The sequence below is a fragment of the Pavona decussata genome, unplaced genomic scaffold, assembly GCF_977016875.1.
Source record: "Pavona decussata unplaced genomic scaffold, jaPavDecu1.1 SCAFFOLD_51, whole genome shotgun sequence".
NCBI classification, from domain to species: domain Eukaryota; kingdom Metazoa; phylum Cnidaria; class Anthozoa; order Scleractinia; family Agariciidae; genus Pavona; species Pavona decussata.
Genome location: NW_028145473.1, coordinates 3,209,572 through 3,224,339, shown reverse-complemented (window position 1 = coordinate 3,224,339; position 14,768 = coordinate 3,209,572). Strand labels below are relative to the sequence as shown.

General features: G+C 36.8%; 2 pseudogenes across 2 annotated transcripts; one reads left to right on the top strand and one right to left on the bottom strand.

Annotated features, from left to right (window-relative positions):
* The first annotated feature begins 4,201 nt into the window (after nucleotides 1–4,201).
* LOC146481092 (uncharacterized) lies at nucleotides 4,202–7,405 on the top strand (annotated as a pseudogene). Its single transcript, XR_014864488.1, has 3 exons — nucleotides 4,202–4,514; nucleotides 5,023–5,163; nucleotides 6,882–7,405. The product of XR_014864488.1 is annotated as an uncharacterized LOC146481092 (transcript).
* A 2,751-nt stretch (nucleotides 7,406–10,156) lies between these two features.
* On the bottom strand, nucleotides 10,157–12,353 carry LOC146481091 (uncharacterized; annotated as a pseudogene). The gene is made up of 3 exons (XR_014864487.1): nucleotides 12,294–12,353; nucleotides 11,380–11,739; nucleotides 10,157–10,765 (listed from the first exon to the last, which is right to left on the bottom strand). The product of XR_014864487.1 is annotated as an uncharacterized LOC146481091 (transcript).
* Between the last annotated feature and the right edge of the window lie 2,415 nt (nucleotides 12,354–14,768).

Here is a 14,768-nt window from a genome sequence, read left to right as displayed (position 1 = left end):
GCCTTACAACTACAAAGGGTTCATCATCTATTTAGTGAAAATGTTTTCATTTTTAAGGTATAAGGACTGTTAAAGGATTCATAATCTGTTTGACAACAGTGCTTTCATCCCTTTTACATGACAACTGTTAAAGGATTCATAACGTATTTGGAAAGAAAGGTTTTATTCTTGTAGCATTAGAATTGTTATGAAACGTTTGCTACTTTTAATGATCTCGAACAAATAAGGAGAAACGAACGCACGACGGTAACGCCATCAAAAAGGTCCATTAGAAATAAGTATTCACGTTATGTGGTCTATTTTTTTCCAAACTGTTTAACTTGCAAAATATGAAGGAATTATACAGGAACAGCTACGATCATTTTTCACCTAACGTAAAGCTGTTTTCCTTTCTTGGTAAATCTTTAACCTTATCATTTTAAGAAGAGTTTGGTGAGTGGCGTACGCTTGTGCCAGGGCGCATTTCTACTCGTTAAGACAAGGAAAAATAAACCTATGCGTAAAAGGAGCTTTATGAGTTCTTGAAGCAAAAAATCTTCCAACAATTCCTAAACTGTGGGCCATATTTTTGTTTACAGTTTAAACTAAGTACCAGCATGTGTGCGGTACAAAACAATTCAAAATGTCGCCAAAATGGTACACGATTGGTCAAGGATCAGAACCAGCCGATTTACTTTAGGCTTTGGCTACAGAGGCCGCTCACGCAACCGCAAATATTTCAACCGATTGGGATGCCTCCTCATAACATCGACCGCAATTTGAGAGGCTATGTCAAACACTCCAAAGAACGTTTCATCCCATTTGGTAAAAACCTCAAAACTGGTTCACAAAAAAGGCTGGGCCGCAACCCACCTCTTGGTTTTTTTAAGGAAAATGTAACACTTCAAATATTATGGGAAGGTGACCATCGAAGGCTGGATAATAATAAAAATTATGAAAACATAAGAAGTCGAATTGAGACGATCAGGAGAAGGCCCACATGAATGAGACTGTAACATATAAACCAACAGTTACTATTAACATGCTTATTGATTAAATAAAAAACAAACAAAATAAAAACAGAGCTATGTGCCGCAACTGTTGTGCCGCTACAAACATTGAGTTGCTAGGGCTAAAGTTTTGTACGACATTCCTAGGGTTTACTCAGAGTCAATTATCTGATCCGTCAGTTATGACGTGGGATAATTAACAATTATTCCACGAGCGCGCGTTGGATATGAGATGATAGATAGCTAACGAGGCGCGTAGCGCCGAGTTGGCTATAATCATCTCATATCCAACAAGCGCAAATGGAATAATTGTTTTATTAAAAACAATCAAGAAATATTGCTAGATCTTACTGATTTCGCTGTGCTAGAATAACCAGCAGACAATTTAATGGTCGCTATTTCTCGGCCATGGTATAATTGCTCATATACCATGGCCGCTAAGCCAATCAAATCCGTCGAATTGCATTATACAATTAATGATTCAGTTTTTAATAATATTGCTAAGACGTAAAATAAGAGAAGGAATGCTTGCCACGTCTTACATAAAAGTTAGTCTCTACAATTTCTTTTAAAAGTCTTTCGTGGAATTTTCTTCTTTATCACTTTAAGTAACAAATATTTAATGAACTAATTTTAACCAGTAAAAGCATTGTACTGTTTACAGTCGGATTTGGAGAAACTATAAGAGTGTCACTGTTGGCTTTGACGCCGATGAACAAAAAACAACATACAAAACACGGTGCAGGTGCAGGCATAACATTTTGATCACTGCATATCTTCCTGTATTTAATGGTAATTTCTCTTCACTACTCAAGACTCTACAAAAACCTCACAGAATAAATGCATGCCACGTCTTACATAAAAGTCAGTTTATATAATTTCTTTTGAACGTCTTTCGTGGAATTTTCTTATTAGTAAACTAATTTTAATAAATAAAAGCATTTACCTGATTACAGTCGGACTTGGAGAAACTATAAGAGTGCCACTGTTGGCTTTGACACCGATGAACTGAAAATATAACATGTTTAAAAGTAACTTTTTGTAAGACAAAACACGGTGCAGGTGTAAGCATAACATTTTGCTCACTGTATAATTCTTCCAGCATCTACATCAAACTCAAACGTTAAGGGCCTTCTACCGTATTTGGTAAGAATGTTTTCTTTTCTGTAGCCTTACAACTACAAAGGGCTCATCATCTATTTAGTGAGGATGTTCTCATTTTTAAGGTATAAGAACTGTTAAAGGATTCAAAATCTGTTTGACAACAGTGTTTTGATCCCTTTTACATGATAGCTGTTAAAGGATTCATAACATTTTTGGAAAGAGAGGTTTTATTCTCGTAGCATCAGAGTTGTTACGAAACATTTGTTACTTTTGGCGATGTCGAACAAATAGTGAACAAACGAAAGCTCGTCGGTAACGACAACGAAAAAGTCCATCAGAAAATATTCACTTTGTTGTGTTACCTATTTTGCGAATATTTCAATTCGTTCAACTTGTACAACTTGACCGAATTAAGGAATACAGGAACGAATTAACGAATACAGGAACATAATTAGTAGCAACGGTATTCAAGTGCAGAAAGTGAAAGATAAATTCATCGTCTTGATCCAACGTTCTCTTCAAATTTCGAAATTTTGGGCATTCCAAGGAACTATATATAGCGACGACGTCAACGACAACTGGAACGAGACCAAAAAAAAAAAAGATAATAATAATAATAATAATAATAATAATAATAATAATAATAATAATAATAATAATAATAATAATAATAATAATAATAATAATGAATTTTACTTGGGTTACTTCGTGATTATTTTTACTCGTTTAAAACGGTCCAGAGTGCTAGTTTTCCTAATAAATCCTATTGTATTGCAGCTTGGTCGTTACCGTCGCCGCCCTCATTGCTTAAGTTCCCTTCGTAAGAAAGTAAAAAAAAATGTACTATTTACATACGTGCGTTAGGCGTTTGGTAATTAAAATAAACAATATGACAGCATTTTATCCAAGCCTAGAGAAGACACCTTGTTTCTTTTTTCGTAGAGTAAGCAAAGATGTGTGTTCATCTGTTATGATGTTTATTATTGAAAAGCGATTGAAGACTTGCACTGGTTTTCGTTAAACCACAAGACATTTGGTCGCAATCCACTTCGTTCGTTGTATGGACCTTTAATTGAACGTTAGATTATAAACTTTGAAGCTAACAGACTGACCAAAAGCGAATCAGCATGAAAAAAGGATGTCCTAAACAGTTGCTGAGAATGAAAAACAGTAGAAAGGACTTGATATTGTGTTTTACCAAGGTTTCAAAACACGTACAACTTAATAAACTGGATTATCCTGATAGATTTGCCAAAACTTTAAATTATTTATCAAGAAAGACCTTCGCAGAGTGCACGAACGGAACTTACGCAGCTTCGAATATTATTTTAATATGAACGTCAGAGAAAGTGGTCCAGCTTTAAGTATTGGTATTACATTATCCATAAAAAATAGAGCAGAGAATGTTTTAATCACAACATCGTTTCCAAAAACTTTTATTTTCTATAATTTCCAGGATAATGCCATCCTACGGAGATTCACATATCGTCTACGATGAAACTCTAGCAAATGCCTACCTTTTCTGTCAAATACTCGCCTTTCGTTTTTATTTGAAAATTCTTAAAGTCATAAACGTTTTCCTAATTCTCTAATTACACATATCTCGCAGAAAAAGATGCGTTTTCAACCTTCTTCAGTTTAGAAGGCTTTTCCAAAAAAAAAAAAAAAAAAAAAAAATCCCCCTTGGACGGATACGATAGAAAAACATGTTTGCCTCCAAATGAAGACGCATTAGACGGTTCCAAAGAGGTCTGGCTCGGCTTCAACTCTCATTTAAGAAAATTGAGGAAACACAGTTTATTTATCTTTTAGGCATGTTAGCTCGTTTAATGGAACGGTTGGGGGCAGCGGGCACGCGAAAAACATCAGCTTCAAGGGGAGGGGAGTGAAAAGTTACGATTCATGATGAGCCAGTGGTATGACCTTTTTATTAATCATGCGAAAAAGCAAAGAAAAGAAAAAAAGTCCCATAGAAATTCATGACAATATGGTTAAGTCACTTAATCTCTAATTACACATTACAATTTAGGGAAATAAAAGCTTTTATACAACGAAATATTTGTATTTTTTAACGGTATTGGCATGATTTTTTCTCATATTAGGCTGACATGAATCCACGAATTTGGTTGTCATTTTCGTTGTTTATGTCTGGGATTGTTCCTGATGGAGCCGCTGACCAATGCCATTCAAAAGAATACTCCGTGTATGGAATGTTCCTTTGAGGCCACACGTTTAAAACGGTTCAGGCTGGATTTCCGACTGAGTGTTATCTCAGATGCGAGCAAGAGATTAGATGCCAGAGCTATAACGTCATCATTGGCAGAAATATCTGCGAGCTGAACTCCAGAACAAAAGAAGCCAGACCAGAAGACTTCATGCCTGATAGGCACAGATTCTACATGAGACGTGCATTTGACCGAGGTAATTTTCTAGATTCCAAGTAACTTGTCAATGAGTTTGCAAGTGATTTCCTATTAAAAGGTATATAAGGGCACCGTGCCCTTATGGTTAGCGTGAGATGATTGATAATTAATCTGTAGTCTCCATCAAGCAACAGTTTCATAGACTATCGAGACTATCACCTCCAGCGTATGTAGTATAATCCCCCATTAGGTTCGAAGAATATCACAATCGGATCTGTTAGCTCTAATTTACTGAGCTGAAAATATCTGATGCTTAAAATTATGCTTTTCAAGGGTAGATCGCGAGCTATAGTCAGTGAGTGTTTCGATTATGGCGTTTTGGCAGTAGACCACGGTATATTTAAGTACCTATACATCTATCTTAAAAACCCTTTTTTTTCTATATGCTGGATAGTTCAATTACTATAATTCCACAGTACGATAAAGATACATTTCAACTTCCTGAGTCCATCACTGTTGTTATTGAAGATAATGATTTTTGATCGTTTTCTTCTCTTATCGTTCAGCACCGTTAGGCTCCATCAAAGACCTTGCTGCGGAATCATGTAGTGAAATTATGGCGAGTGAAGGAGACGAAATGGCAAAAAACGAGTACTGGATTTACTCAGATGGAAATGGCAAGCAGGCAATCTTGGCTAAATGTGAAGGTACGGTATTTTTGAAAAGTTAACCGACACTGAATCGCGGATTTTTTAACGCGTTGTCTCAAGGGGTGCCTTGGGACCTTGTTTTTGCTGCCCATTATCTTCAAACCAAAAATGCAGAAGAAGACTGCTTGCAGGAATTTTACATGGCTTTGTACTCGGGATAAGCTATCTATATCTGTTCGATACACACGACAGGTCATTTTGCAGAAACAGCTTCAGTTGCCTGTAAATGTCAAGCTTTTGTCACATATGGTATATCGGGGAGAACGATGGAAGTCTTAGGAGAATAATTCCAAGCCCTAGCCCTACTATTTATTCAAGTTTGACCAGGCATAGTTTACTATACTTTTTCCGTAGATAGGTTCCTATCTGTCCTCCAACTTAAATAAACAATGTATTTCTGCCCACTTGGTAGGCTGATTAAAATATTTAACAATTATTGGACGAGGTTGAGCAAAGTATCGTGGTTTGTCAGTTGTAAGCCGATCAGTTATTTGCCGAAGCCAAAAGCTGAGTAAAGTAACTGATCTTCTAGACAATGACAAACCACGATATTTTTCGATAACAAATTTTAATCATTGTTTTATCATTCGATCAACGATTTTTTTTTCTGGCCTCAACGTAAAATTTCCTCTGGACAATTGCCAACTTGTCTTTCGATGACACGAGTGAGGGCAACTTTTTCTGCTTTTTGAGTATTCTCACTGTTCTACCTAACTCAGGGAAGCGATCTGCCATTTTCACACAAGAGCGTGCCTTCAATTACGCATGCGCAGAATATAATTTGCAGCAAAACATTGTTGAGGCCCTGTTAGGGTTTTAGGATTACGGATTATTGGCCACTAAATTTAACGATAATGGAATATTTGTGTTGCATTTCAAAATCATGGATTATAATCTAAGTTTCATCGGGTGTATGGGAACGCAACCCTTTGAATACCTGACACACAGTCTCTACAATCAGGTACAAAAATTAATGGTTGGGACAAATTTGCATTTACGATGTTTCCCTAGGCATGCCACAGAACACGGTAAGCGCAAACGCTAAGTGTCCCTTTCCCGACCCCACCCCTTCACAATGGTAAGCCTGTGTAATAAAATGTCTTGAAGATTTCAACATTATATTGAGGGGAGGGGTGGAGTCAGTACGATGGGCTTTAAACGAAAAACATGGCTTCATTGGTCAGCCACACTAAAATTAGCAGGACTTTGTAACATTTGTCCCAAGACGTTTTATCCTTGATTGTACGTCTATTCATGTGACATAAGATTGCAATTTGGGATTAATGTATATAGATTGTGTTAGATTTTTATTTTAGAGGAAATTTTTTCCTTTTTATAAAATTGGGGTACGGATTATTTCCAAAAGTTACCCAGGATTATGGATTATTCAGACCCCCCTAGTAGGTCCTCACTGTTAGAGAGTATTGCGCATGAGCAGACCATTATTTGTAAGCAGTTATTCGTAGGCCGCGCGATTAGCTCTCGGCCAACGAAAATGAAGAAAAAATGCATCGAATGATAATAAGATTTGCTGATTGAAATAAAACGTTTTTAGCAGAACTTTGTTTTGGTGATGTTTGCTTTTCAGTTTTTTTTAAAGTATAAAATAGCAATGAATGAGCAAATAAAACACGACTCATACCTGTACAATGCAAAACTAAGGTATACCTGTCCGCTTGTGATAATAGAGGTTGATGTAGTTTTTTCACTTTTAGACAACTGGCAGAAAATCAACGCAGATCCTGTTTGCTTTGGAAGCAGAAATGATTCTTACGGTGCTTTCTACATCACCAAGACTGGCCATGTCAATACCATGAAGCTTGTTCATAAAAATGGGTCGATACACTGCAACCCGATTGATGGCGATTCCTATTGGACCTGCACGTCTTCAGGTTATTCCAATAAGCTGATGACAATGATTACAAACGCCCGCAAAGAAGTCCTTTTTCCACCGACAGAAGACTTGGAAGGACATCGTTATGATGGTGCACCTGCTAGTTGCCAGAAGCCGCACTTTTACAGTCTCGGAGGGATTGGCATCAATATCCCCACAGTTGGTCTTTCGCAATCTTTCAAACCCCTTGTTTTTGTCACGTGGCCAGGAGTTGCAGATCTGGTATGGGCAGGACTTGGTAAAGTGTTGGGAAGAGGACAACACTGGTACCACTTGCGTTGATGTGTATGCTTGGTACATCTAAACAACAGCAGACCAGTACAACGAAGCAGCATGGATATTTAACAATACAAAACTACCAAACTGTTCTTTTTTGGCTTTACTCACTCTCGTTAACTTTTGTAGTTCACTTTGAGCATCACTTGAGTTAGATTTTCTATTTTGTTATATTAACATGCGTACAGTTATTACAAGCTTGCAAAGAAAATAAATGTTAAAATGGATTACATGTAATTAGTTGGACCTGATATTTAAATTAATCGACACAGTTGGATAGCAAGGTTGGTGAAAACTAAGAGACAGTGCTATGTACTTTACATGGCAACGCTTTACGTATTCAGGTGTAGGCCGATGTATACAAGGAAAGCATTCAATAAAAAGGAAGTAGATCGTAGCCGCAGGCTTGACCATGTTTAGTCTTTCTTTTTGGGAGAGAAACTCAATTACACACAGCAGAAGCTCCGCTGAGAGGTTCAATCCATTACCCTTTCACATTCCAACTTTTTTAAAAAACAGGTCTGTACTCAGTATATGATCTCCCCCACCCTTACCCTCAGTGTAACCCGCTATATAGTGGTGCTTCTCCCTACCCGGCATCCATCCCTGCCTCTCAGGTTCATTGCTTTCTATTTTTTTCTATTTCTTGTGTGTGAAAATTAAAAGTTAGGATCTTAACTTTACTGGTCACCTCGAGGCAAGGTTCATAGCATGTAGACGTTGATGTCAGGTAAAGGATCCAAACAAAATCATAATGTTTTATTGTCAGTCACGAACAGTAGTTTTAAAGCAACTGGCGCCAAAGTATTTTATCTGTGTCTAAACAGTGTACTTTTTTTCACACCGCTCCAGGGAAGATTATTTCGTGCAATGATACGGTTTCCTGTGTAAATAAATATGATTATGATGATAATGATGTCGATGGTTGTGGTGATTGCCGAGCAGGGTCTCGATCAAGATAAGCTTGTTCCAAATCGGATAGTGGCCGGTCTCATTTGAGCATGTTCAGAAACGGTGGAGTTCTGAGTACGGGTGAGTTGTATATCACTGTCGTGCTCTTTGATCCCCTCCTGCATAGAGCTCCCTATTTCCCCGGTGCAGACTTTTCGCATTGGCAGGTAATCCTGTAGACCACGCCATCTTGTTTAGATAGATAGGGTTATCAGATTAATTTACATTGCAGCTAAGTGGCTGAATTGAGCAAATGTACAATTTGCTGATATTATTTCAAACGTACGCTAAAATTTACAAATTATCAAGGGGATTTACATAATAATAGTAATGAAATCTAAGGGTATTGATAATAATATGAAATACATATTATATCTAACGTTGTTCAAAATAAGAAAACCATTATGTACAAGTTATTCATTCCTTTTCCAGGGCATTGTAAGCACGGATGCACATCGCAGGAATGAATGTGCGCTTGTAATGATCTGTGCACATGTGCTCATGGTTCATTTATTTCACACTATTTACACAACATTAACATAGAAAGAAAATGTGTGATAGGTTATAAATGCACTTCCTGCTCGTGTTGTATTTGGCTTCATGCTTAGGGGATAAAATGCTGTGTAAACTATTTAACGGGCTAGAGATACTATTAAAAAACTTGCTACATATATAGTTCTTGACGCCTTTCATGCAGAGTGGACAGACCAAATCTTGCTAGGCAGTCACGGTATAGCAGGCCAGGACAGATTATGGACATAGCTCTCTTTTGTACCCTCTCGATATCCTCGCTAAGGTACTCTTGGTAATGAATGGTGGAAAACTTGCTCTATGTATTCAAAAACTGGTCTTATAGTTACACAATAAAAGTTAATTACATCCTCAGATGGTACACCAGCCCTTCTTAAAAGGACGAGGACGTATAGGCGCTTATTTACTTTCTCAATTTACTCAGTAATGTGTTTATTCCGACTTAAGATCACTAGAGAGAGTGAGACCTAAAACCTTAGCACTTTCCACAGTTCTTAGTTCTTTTCCGCCCACTTTAAGAGGGCCGAACACTTGCGTTTTCTGCTTCAAATTGATAACCACGACTTTGCACTTATTGCCATTTAGCTGTATATTTTGTTCGTTTGATCAGTCTTCCACCAAGTTAACAGCAGCTTGGTCATCTCCAGAAGCATTCCGCTGTACGATCTCGGCTACAGTGTTTAGCCGGATTGACGGCCGTGTCCTTTGGTCTCACTTAGTGTGACCCAAGTGACCCAGGTGGAGTAGTTCCAATACTCCTTGGATATAGGGTGAAATTTAGAAGAAAAATTTAGGAGTTTGGGACACTCGGAGGGTGGTTCCTGCAAAATATAAGTGGTCGTGAAATTTGTCTCAAAATGTCAGTATAAAACTAAGGGCTATGAATTTCTGCGAACAATTGGGAATCTCAAACAATGTTATTGGGATTAATCGGGAATTCCTAAGAATTCCTAACAATTCCTAAACTGACACAGAATTTCTATGGGAATTTACGAGAATGTATGGGAACTGTTATAAGAGGCGTCAATGAATGGGAATTCTGTGGAATATATGAGAACAAAGTAAATTGTTAACGTGAATGGATTATTTAACTTAAAATAAAATGAGTTGCTTTTCATGTCCAGTCGTGAGCCACAACAAATTAACTGCTACAATTGAATACAAAAGTACAATCAGTGAGGATGAATAGAATAACACGCAGTCAAAGCATACACTGTAGGCGATTCTTGAAACCACTGTTTTTATTTTAACTTAAATGGTTTGGTTTAGTAAAGATTATTATCCACTTGTTTAAGGACGTTGCCTACTAATACTGACGTAGTTTTACGCAGTTTATGACTGCATATTGAAGCTTTATTATCTCTGGAAAATGGATGGTAAATTTTCTTTTTGGAATCCAAGAGCACTCGTTAAGTTCTGCTTTATCCGCATAGTTTTAAACCGTACAAAAATATCCCTGAATTGGTAGGCATCATGCCTAGGAAACCCGGGGATCTCGTGATGCGCAGAACGTATGCGCAGTAACAAAACTAGGCACCGTCCCTAAATTTACTAGAACCTAACAGCAGTTATTATGTTCAAGTTCTAGTGACAGAATAAGAGATTGGAACCTTAATTTTATTGCTTTTTATGCTCATTATGGAATCCGCAGTTCATCTTTTAAAATTAAACTTTATAATCAAAAAAGCTCTTGATCTGATGAAAAATGCAATGCAATGTACATGTAATAAACGAAATGTTAAAAAAAAAGTTCTGTCCAGTGTCGTGAAGACAAAATCGCAAATTCTAAACTACATTTTTAAGTTAATGTCCATCCAGAATGAAGCTAATCATCCACAGACTCCATTGAAATTCGGCAAGCGTACAATGCATGGATTTTCAGCATTTCCCTCAAGATAGAAGACTTTTTCACTGATTTCCTCAACTTTCGCCAGTCGATGTTCACCTCTGAAAATAAAGTTAAAAATAACAGTAGATTAGGATTAAAGGAGCCTTTGAGATCTATACCATAATTATTAGTGGCAGGACTACAGATTTGATTTCAAGATGTATGCTGCATTTTTAAAGCACTCGCTGATTAATTACAATTTAAAATTTTAACAAGTTAATCCAGTAAAAAGTCGTTTTTTCTTGTTTTTGATCATGAAGGCACTCATGACCACCAGAAAGAAAAGGTCCTGGTTTTCGACAAATTAATTTCTCCCCATCTTAGGAAAGTGAAATAATAATAATTCACAATTATTCCACGAGCGCGCGTTGGATGCAAGATGATAGATAGCAAACGAGGCGCGTAGCGCCGAGTTGGCTATAATCATCTCATATCCAACAAGCGTGAGTGGAATAATTGTTTTATTAAAAGCAATCGAGAAATGTTGGTAGATCTAACTAATTTTGCTTTGCAAGAACAATCAGAAGACAATTTAATGGTCGCTATTTCTTGGGCATGGTACAGCCTGTATAATGGCTCATATATCATGTCCGCTATTAGCTAATCAAATCCCTGGAATTGCATTATACAAAGATCCAGTTTTTAATAAGAATTGATTGTTGCCCATAATTACCTTTCTGATTTCATTCGCAGCACCTGAAATCCAGCATTTTCACAAAAGAATGGTCTCTCTAGATCAGGTTCTAGTTCTTCATAAACAAAAAAGGCATCTCCTGATTACTTGTCCCATATAAAATAACTAATTTCCCCTATTTTTCCATTGGAAAGCAACACCACACAAGCATTGCGTTTCACCATTCTTGTGTACTCCTTGAAAAAATACACATGTCCTTTCATGACAATCCTAAACACTTTGCATATGTTTTCCCCACACTGTTGTGCTACATCATCAGCCACACTGCGAGGTAACCCTGTCAGTTTCTTTGTCCCACCTGCAATCTGGCATTTGTTTGCCTCTTTTAGATTCTTCAGACTGAAGGACAGCAATAAAATAATTTACATCAAATCACATTGTTTTTGCTGTGACCTCTTTACTGGGTAGTACGGTTTTTAATCATGAATTAACACAGACAGTACTTTACATGAACTCTGTAAACACTTAGATGTTTAGTGTACCAAGAACTCAGATGTTGGAAGAAAATGGCCTGCCTCAACAACAGGTAATACAGCTTATGACAGTGGGCAGGTTAAAGGAGTGGTGTCACAGCAGTTTTGTCCGTTTTGCTTACAGCTGTATTTTTGCCACTTACATGTTATGAAACGAGAAGAATTGCTTCTAATCAACTAAATCACATCCTTATGACAAACAAAACTATGTCTCTCTAGCATTACGATTTTAAGTAACACTGAAATGCAGCCTACATGTATTCCAGTCTTCTTCAATTTCATTAATCTCGGCCAATTTTGTAGCCATTGTGTCATTAAATTGACCATTAACCGTTTTATGCAGTTGTTTTATACAGTTCCCCACAGATGAATTAGGCTAAAAACGTGTATCAAAGTTGGAGAAAAGAACATAACTTATACGTTCCCTTTGTAGTGAGCATTCGAGTGACAAAATCCTTGGTTGATTCAGGTGTCATTAAAGCTGCACATTCTGCAGACAGCTCTGTACATGTAACATCGATATCAGCTAAAAAAATGTGTAAAAATGATAAAGATAATAGCAAATAAATAAACCTGGTTTGTTCAATTTTGACCAAATAAAATTGTGAAATTATAAAAGCCACAGTGATTTCTCAACTTATCTGCTCACCAACAAAATGATTTATTTAAAAAAAAATATCCGAAACCTTGTTTCATATAATACACTTTGTAACGTCTATCACCTTGCAGAAAGAGAGTGCCGAAAATAATGAAAATTATTTTTTCTATCAAAATATAAATTCAAAACGTTCTACCCTGCTAAAAATAAGAAACATTTTTTATCAAGGAAGTGCTTATACCTCTTTCATAAAATCTTCAATTAGTTCGAAAAATATCTGCATGTCGTAATCCAATTTTATCCTTGGTGTAATTGTAATTTCCTCTGTTTTCAATAAACTCATTCACATTATCATACATTACTATTCCAAAAAACGAAGAAAAATAAAACTAAAATCAAAGATTTTATCAAGCCATAAAATACACATTATCATTCTAGGCAAGGAAAATTCTATTTATGAGTGTCACTGCTACTAACCTGTCTACAAACGTTTCCAGTGCCATGGCAAAAGTCCATAAGGGTTCCATTCATGTCTTCAAATCCAAATGTGGACCAAGCCCAAAGTGGCCCTCAGCCTTCAACATAATCGACTAAGTGGGCTCCTGCATTATGTACATTAAGGCCACAACTCCCATCTCCTTTTCAAAGAAATATTTTTTTGTCACAATTAACTCAAACATTTAACACTTTTAATGATCTCAAAAACTAGAGAAGAAACGAAAGCACGACGTAAAGGCAAACGGAAACGTCCGTTAGAAATAAGTATTCACGTCATGTGATCAATTTTTTCCAAATCGTTTAACTTGCAAAATATGAAGGAATTATACAGGAACATCTACTATCATTTTTCAACCAACGTAAGGCTGTTTTCCTTTCTTGGTAATTCTCTGACCTTACCACTTTAAGATGAGTTTGGTGCCTGAACACAGTTGAGTTTTAATAGTAGAAAATATATTTTTTTTTGACTAAGGAGGGGGGGGGGGGGGGGGGGACGAGGTGTGTTGCGTACGCTTGTGCCAGGGCGCATTTCTACTCGTTAAGGCCGGGCAATATAAACCTATGTGAAACAGAAGCTTCATGAGCTCTTGAAGCAAATAATCTTCCAACAATTCACAAAATGTGTGCCATACTATTGGTTACAGTTTAAACTAAGTACCAGCATGTGCGCGGTACAAAACAATTCATAATTTCGGCAAAATGGTACACGATTGGTCAAGGATCAGAACCAGCCGAATTACTTTATCCTTTGGCTACAGAGGCCGCTCACGCAACCGCAAATATTTCAACCGATTAGGATGCCTCCTCCTAACATCGAAGGCAATTTGAGAGGCTATATCAAACACTCCAAAGAGCGTTTCATCCTATTTCGTAAACACCTCAAAGTTGGTACACAAAAAAGGCTGGGCCGCAACCCACCTCTTGGTTTTTTTAAGGAAAATGTAACACTTCAAATATTATGGGAAGGTGACCATCGAAGGCTGGATAATAATAAAAATTATGAAAACATAAGAAGTCGAATTGAGACGATCAGGAGAAGGCCCACATGAATGAAACTGTAACATGTAAACCAACAGTTACTATTAACATGCTTATTGATAAAGTTAAAAAACGAAAACAGAGCTATGTGCCGTAACTGTTGTGCCGCTACAAACATTGAGTTGCTAGGGCTAAAGTTTTGTACGACATTCCTAGGGTTTGGTAAGAGTCAATTATCTGATCCGTCAGTTATGACGTGGGATAATATTGCTTAGACGTAAAATAAGAGAAGGAATGCTTGCCACGTCTTACATAAAAGTCAGTCTCTACAATATCTTTTAAAAGTCTTTCGTGGAATTTTCTTCTTTATCACTTTAAGTAACAAATATTTAATAAACTAATTTTAATCAGTAAAAGCATTGTACTGTTTACAGTCGGATTTGGAGAAACTATAAGAGTGCCACTGTTGGCTTTGACGCCGATAAACTAAAAACAACATACAAAACACGTTGCAGGTGCAGGCATAACATTTTGGTCACTGTATATCTTCCTGTATTTGATGGTAATTTCTCTTCACTACTCAAGACTCTACAAAAACCTCACAGAATAAATGCATGCCACGTCTTACATAAAAGTCAGTCTATACCAATTTCTTTTAAACGTCTTTTGTGGAATTTTCTTATTAGTGAACTAATTTTAATAAATAAAAGCATTGACCTGATTACAGTCGGACTTGGAGAAACTATAAGAGTGCCACTGTTGGCTTTGACACCGATGAACTGAAAATATTACATGTTTAAAACATTTTGTAAGACAAAACA